This window comes from Carettochelys insculpta, chromosome 10, assembly GCF_033958435.1.
Source record: "Carettochelys insculpta isolate YL-2023 chromosome 10, ASM3395843v1, whole genome shotgun sequence".
Classification (NCBI taxonomy): Eukaryota; Metazoa; Chordata; order Testudines; family Carettochelyidae; genus Carettochelys; species Carettochelys insculpta.
In genome coordinates this window covers 45,217,074-45,224,638 of record NC_134146.1, presented here as the reverse complement: position 1 = coordinate 45,224,638, position 7,565 = coordinate 45,217,074, and positions in this window count along the sequence as shown.

Below are 7,565 nucleotides of genomic sequence, written 5' to 3'. Positions count from 1 at the left end.
AAAAATCATGAGACATTTAAAAATAGTAAAGGTGGAATCTTATATGCCTTCTTAGTTCAGAATAGGGTGGCCAGGTGTTCAGTTTTTGATCAGAAACAGTTAAAGGGACCCTGGCGGCTCTAGTCAGGACTTCCAACAGGGCTATTAAAAGTCCAGTTAGCAGCACACTGAGGCTAAGGTAGGCTTCGTGCAGCTCATGGAAGTAGTTGCCCCTCAGGGGCTCTGTATGCTGCCCCTGCCCCACCTGTTGGCTCTAGCTGGGGACTGTGGATCCATGGGGAGTTGCAGGTGCAGTGCCATCAGATGGGGCAGCATAGAGAGCTGCCAGTCCCCTCTAGCTTCTATGTGGAGATATGCCACTGCTTGAATTAAGTGCCACCCCAAGTCTGCACCGCTGAGCCCTGCCCATCTCCTATCCGTGCCCCAACACTGATTTTTCCTCTAAATCCCTCAGTCTAGCCTGGAGCACCCTCTATCCCCTCCCCAGCATCTACACCTCTAGCTAGAGCCTGATTCCCCTCCCCTGTATCCCAAACCCCTCATACCCAGCCTAGTGCCTGCACCTCATAGCCCTCAAACACATGTCCACTCCTTCCCACTGTCTCAGGGTGGAGCCACCTTTTGCACTCTGAAACCCTCATTTATTGCACCATCCTAAAACCTGCACCCCTAGTCCATAGCCTGTACTGTCTTCCACATCCCAACGCCCTGCCTTAGTCTAGAGCCCCTTCCCATATTCTGAACCCCCCAGCTAGGAGCCCCCTCCATTACCCAAAGCCCCACATCCCTTGCCCTAGCCCAGAGCCCATATTCCCAACTGGAGCCCTCACTCCCTTGCACATTCCAACACAGCCTCAGACTGCAGCCCTTCCCACACCCTAAATTCCTCATTTCTCAAGCTGCCTTGGTGCCCACACTCATAAGTGGATCCCTCACTACCTCTCACCCCCAAACCCACTGAGCCAGCCTGCTGAAATGAGCTAGTGAGGGTGAGGAGATAGATTGAACAAGGACAAGAGGGCAGGGTCTTGGATGAGGAGCAGGGCAGGGGGTGGGACAAGGGCATTTAGTTTTACATGTGCAGAAAAATTGGCATCCCTAGTTCTGAGCCTTGGTTACATTAATCTTTTCAAGCTTCTCTCTTCAACCATGAGGGCTAGAAACTTAACTTTTTCAAGTGAACAATGAAAATCTCACGTATTCCCTAGAGTCTAGCGCTGGGGCATTAAGAAAAACATATAACGTTGCAAGAATTGTGATTAAAAATCACAATCGTTGGCAATACTCCATTGTAAAGACTCATAGCAAACTAAGCTTCAGGAAGACAGCCCTACTAAAAGTCTCCCTATGCCTAATCTAAATATACCAGTCACATGTTCCAGTTAACTGCCCTGATCCTGAAAGTGCCTGAATGAACAGGTGAGCCTCAAAACATGTCCTAGGAGTCATCAAATTTGGATTTTGATAGACCACTGAAGGAAGCAATTACAGTCATGTATGTTTCCTCACTGAGAACAGGAACTATCCTCCATGATACAAACACATTGAAACTGGGGAGCAATGCTCCTGTGTGGGTGAATGGCATTCTTGCATATAACCAAAACTCATACCATTAGGTCAAAGACTCACCTTAGCTTTAGCAATTCAAATCTATTGTTCTCAACCAGGTAAAGAGACTCCAGGATAGTTTTCTAAATCACAGGAGGATGTAATTTCACCTATGCGGCACTGACACAGTGAACTCTCTGAGTGCTTTGGGACATGTACTCTATTTTCAAAAGCTTTGATGTCTGTCCAGTTGATTATGAAGATAAGGATACATGTACACATGAACATTTGCGTGGAGGGTTTTGTAAGCCCTCAGAAATCTACTGCACTCTGTGATTACGTCCCTGTTCTCTCAGAATAGGAGCCCACATTTCAGTTACCCACTGGCTCTGGTTTCAGGTACAGGCCTACACTGTCTATGCATGGAAGTTATTCAAGTTCTGATCATCTCTTATGTGAGCAAAACCCATGTCAGAAACAGGAAACTCTACAAGGATGTCCTATAAATTATTCCTTCAAGATAGCAGGGTTAGCTCCCACAATTACAAAGCATTCCTCAAGAGCTACATCATGGCTGTCTGTAGTGAGACCTTGTGCTCTGAAGCTGTCTCCAGGGCCTTTGTCTCCATATTGTCTCATAGCGATGTGGCTCCAATAGTCTCTGAATCATTGACCCTCCTGTCACCATTTATTATTTAATCCCCCTTCTAGGTATCCAAAGCACCAAGGAGAAACAAGACAAAGTTAATGATTCCAGAACTGTTAACTTTGGGATAGCATTTATGTGGTTTTGCGTGGGAGTAATGCAGAGAGATTTACCACCCATGTACAAATACCTGCTCTGCAGATTGGCCACATGCCACCGAGGGAGCTGCCTCCTAGAAGACCCATCAGACTTTCGTCCCAATTGTTAACAGATACAACATTTTTTTCTCTCTATCGTGGCTGGGTCTTTCTACTCATCTGGATTGTTGCATTGTGGTCCTTCGTGGGGTAAATCATTCTAGCGATTTAATATGTCGCTGTCACATGTATTAATAAAAATACATGGAGACTTTTAAATATAGTAAAGAACTTTCCATACTAAACATTTATTATTTTGCACGGTATGGCCAATGTTTTAAAACAAGAGTGGGCAATAATATTTGATGGGGGTTGTCACTCCAAGAATTTAGAAAGTGGTCAAGAGCCGCACCCTTCCATGATATTAATGGAAAGGTGCAAGGTCTGGGATGCAGGTTGGGTGCAGAAGGGAGCTTGGGGTAAGGGACTGTGGTACAGGAGGGAGTGTGGGGTTTGGTGAAGGATGCAGTTGGGAGCTGAGGCAGAGAACTATGGTTCAGAGGTTTGGCCTGTGACCTAGGACAGGAGGGGGTTGTGACCTGAGGCAGGGGACTGGGGTGCAGGAGGGGATGCAGAGGTTTGGGCTGTGACCTAGGGCAGCGCATTTGGGTGCAGGGGCTTAGGGCAAATTCTTGTAAGTTGGAAACTTAATTACCATTAATTTAAATGGGAAAAAATGTTATGCGTTCCTGAGCCCCAAAATTTACATCCATTTATGGTAAAATATCATAATAAAATAGTGCGGCCTGGGGAGCAGAGCCCAGGGCCAGGGGGCTGTCCCAGGTGCGGAGACAGGGCTGCAAGGGGAACATAAATCGAAGAGTGCCTGGGAGGGGGGCGCAAAGCCGGGTAGTTGCCCATGGCTGCAGAAGCGGGGCCAGTGCAAGGGGGCAGGCAGGGCAGAACATGGCACAGGGAGGCAGCCTGGCCTGAGTGCAGCTTAGGTTAAGTGGGTAGGGGGCAGTGCCAGGGGCTGGTTGCGCTGGGAGCTAGGCAGGCACAGGGGGCCCCCGCTTGGCGACGGGTGATGCCTCTGACGGGTGCAGGGCTGCATGGCGAAGAGGCCCCGGCGGCCGAGGCAGCAGCAGCAGGCGACCCAGGTGCTAAATGGGATGGAACGCCACAGGTGGCGAGTGGCGCCTGAGGCACAGCTGTGCAGGGCAGGCGGCGGCAGTCCCCTAGCCACCCGGTGGGTGAGTGGCAGAGGTGGGGCCGGGATGGGCTGCATGCCCAGCATCCACGTCTCAGAGGAGTGCCTGGGAGCCCGCGGCCACAGGCCAGGCCGGGGCGTGCCACTGCTGCAGGGCTGAGGCGGAGACCCAGACCAGCCACAGCAGTGTCCAGATAAAGGCTAGGCTGGGGGCTCCGGGAAACTGCTGCCAGGCACTGTGGAGAGATGCGCCAGGAGGGATACAGCTGTGCGCAGCTATTGCCTGGAGCTGCAGCCTTTGTCTCGCTGCAGGGAAGTCGTGTCCTGCTGAGGCACACGAAATCCAAATCAGTCCTCTTAAATTTGAGGAAATGCCTTGTAAGCCAAAGTAGGGGTATTAAATGAAACTCCTCGTAAATTCGAATTCTCATAACCCGAATGGGCATATCTCGGGGTATGACTGTATAGGTGCAGGAGGAGAGCAGAAGGTTTGGGTTATGTGGGGTATGGAGGTAGGAGGGGGAGGCAGATGGTTGTGGGGGATGCCAGAAGCGAGGGTGTTGCAGGTATGGAACCTGCCTGATGCTCACCAGTGCATCTGCAGGCTGGATCCAGTGGCCTGGTATGCTGGATGCAGCCTGTGGGCCATATTTTGCCCAGACATGACCTAAATCTAAACAGTGAATATTTTTTCTTTTAATTGAAATGTTCATGATTTCAAGCCCTCAATCAGCCTAAAATGGTCTTGCGCCGTTGACTTCAGAGGTGCTATATAATAGATCCTCACTTTACATGAGGGTTGCATTCCTATGCAACCCTCACGTACCCTGAATTTTGCAAAAGTCAGAATGGCTTTTTCCCCAGCAGAATACCCATGGCTGCTGCTTCCCCAGGGCTCCAGGCAGGGAGTGCCCACAGCCACCACTTCCCTGGGGTTGGAGGGGAGGGGCAGGTGCTAGCTCACTGAGGGTTGGTGCAGTCAAGAGGAGCTGCCCTCCCCCACACCTGGACAGGGAGACATGGTCGCCCTAGCTGTGGGAGGGAGCAGAGGGGTTAAGCCTGGGATGGGTTAGGGCTGCAGGGGAAGTGGGGGGTTGGAGGTAAGCCAGAGCCATGCACGGGTGGTGACTGGGGCTGCGTGGGGCCTGGGGGCTGAGGTGGGAGCGGGATTTTGAGTTGCACTTAACTCACAATGGCTACGTCTACACGTGCCCCAAACTTCGAAATGGCCACGCAAATGGCCATTTCGAAGTTTACTAATGAAGCGCTGAAATGCATATTCAGCGCTTAATTAGCATGCGGGCTGCCGCGGTGCTTCAAAATTGACGCGCCTTGCCACCGCGTGGCGCGTCCAGACGGGGCTCCTTTTCGAAAGGACGCCGCCTACTTCGAAGTCCCCTTATTCCCATGAGCTCCCTCCTGGCGCATCTCTCCATGAGCTCATGGGAATAAGGGGACTTCGAAGTAGGCGACGTCCTTTCGAAAAGGAGCCCCGTCTGGACGCGCCGCACGGCGGCAAGGCGCGTCAATTTCGAAGCACCGCGGCAGCCCGCATGCTAATTAAGCGCTGAATATGCATTTCAGCGCTTCATTAGTAAACTTCGAAATGGCCATTTGCGTGGCCATTTCAAAGTTTGGGGCACGTGTAGACGTAGCCATTGTGAGTTAAGCGCAACTTAAAATCACGCATTTCAAGAGTTTGTATTGATTTATACGTACCCACACAGATGTAACATGGAGAAAGAAAATACCCTAGCAATGAATATTGAGCTACAATATTTTATAGTGAAAATTAGAATACATGCTTCTATAGGGAACACAGCTTATGACAAATGCACCTATTCTGAATCCACGCCAATAAAGCTCTACTGTTCATCTTGCAGTCTCTTGCTGTCCTTCATAGGCACTGGGGCACTACAGGACTCCAGCAACCACAGAATAAAGTTAATGGTTGCTTCACATTCACTAGCAGCCAAGTTCCCCTCCCTTCACTCCAACACCTCCTGGTGGCCCCACCAATCAGTTCCTCTCTTTGCCTCCCAGTACCTCTTACCTGCCACGGATCAGCTGTTCTGTTGTGCACAGGAGGAAGGGAGAGGAGCAGGGGTGAGGCATGCGCAGGGGGAGGCAGAATGCGGCAGGAAGAAACAGGCCTGAGGCAGAGTGAAGCAGAAAGCGGGGGCAGAGGTTTGGGGGAAGGGATGGAGTGGGATACGGCATGGGGCTGGGGTAAGTGTTGACCAGCAGAGGTAAAGTTGGAAACCAGTGCCAGCATGTTTCACAAAGGTTTCATAACCTACTAAACATGCCAAAAGCTCAGTAGCTCAGGATTATTAATGGGTAAAGAGCTTTTTTACCAGAACGTCAAATTCCAATCCAGACCAGGTCTGAACAGAGAACAGTTACCGTGTGATGCTTGTTCAGGGTCCTGTACAAAGTGAATGTCGCTTTACTCCTCTTAGAAAGCTGTCCAGTTCACAACACTGCTGTTCTGTGCAGGCTCAGCAAGTTTTGCATAGGCATGGAGACTGAGCTTCCACTGCCACCTGATCTGGAGATCTAGTCCCACCAATCATAGTAAAGACACTGTCAGGGCAGTGTACCAGGAGCCTGGGCTTCCGGTACTGGACCCACTCTGGGTAATTCAGCACTACCTTCATTCCTCAATGAGTCTTCTAAGCAAATAAATCACAGAACGCAGGCATTTCCTGAATCAGAAACACACGTCCCTTTATAGGCTTCATGTTCTGGAGGTTTAGTTCCACAGAAGGCAATGACAGGAGACCTGCAGATTAACTAACTCTTCAATACCAGAAGTGTGATCACTCCATTGTCTACATCTGGTCTGTTCAGGATTAGATGGCATAGTGGTATCATCCGCATGTATAATCTTATTTCCTGACTCACCTTACAGGGACCTCCTGAGATTTAACTTGTTGATATTTGTAGTACAAAGAGTCAGATAAAGTATTGAGGGGGGACTGAGATTAGACGACCAGTTCAGGGACGGAGATTAGGACTAGGAATCTGTGTTTAGGGGAATGGAAAGGCAGGTCAGATGAGGAGCCAGGAAGGGGGAACTGGGACTGGCTGTGCATAGAGAATGAAACTGAATGTGAAGAAAGGAACAGAATAGAAGCTGAAGAGCGTGAATGATGTACTGGGACTTGGACAGTGACCTTAGAGAGAAGGATCAGAAATGCCTGATCAAGGGGATGGAGACAGGAATGAGAAGCCTAAGGAGTAGCAATTAGGACCAGATAGGTAAGGCGAATGAAACTGAAAAGGGGATGGGGGTGAGACAGGTTTGCAATGGGGAAGAACACAGAAGGGGTCACACTTGAACAAGACAGGCAGAACAGTTTGTACCCACTAGAGCAGTGGTTCCCAAAGTGTGGTACGCGTATCACTGGTGGTATGCGAAAGGATTTCAAAGGGTACATGGCAGAAAATAAATTACTAAAATCAGATCAGCCCTGAGAGGGGGTATGCCAATGAGGTCACAGTCCCGAAAGGGGTATGTACATGTTTTAAGTCGGGGAAACACTGCACTAGAGTATTTTCCCATTAGGGACAGGAATGTAATTTTAGATTCCTGAATCTCATCATTCCTCTGCAATCACCAAATAGCTATGAACCCCAACACACACTTCATGCTGTCTATAGAGCAGGTGACCTACAATTATTATTGGTTATTGTTAGCTCACGGGGCAGAGTCTGTGCAACAGAACTAAAGGTTCCAGTACTGCAGATGACCCAATACCTGAAATTATGATTCCACGTGATGAACTTTCTCTATTTTCGCTCTTCTTTTTTAAACATAGGAAATTACAACAAAAAGCTTAAAAGAACATTATGTTGAGAAAGTTACTTCACTTTGCTTCATTTTCAGCATATGCTTCATAAGGCTTATCTAGTGCATCAAGGAATTGTGAGGACTGATTTATTTATTGCCCAGGCACAAGCTCCACAGAGCTGCAAGGATGGATACTAGCAGTTCCAGTTGCAAGACAAGTGTCAATGA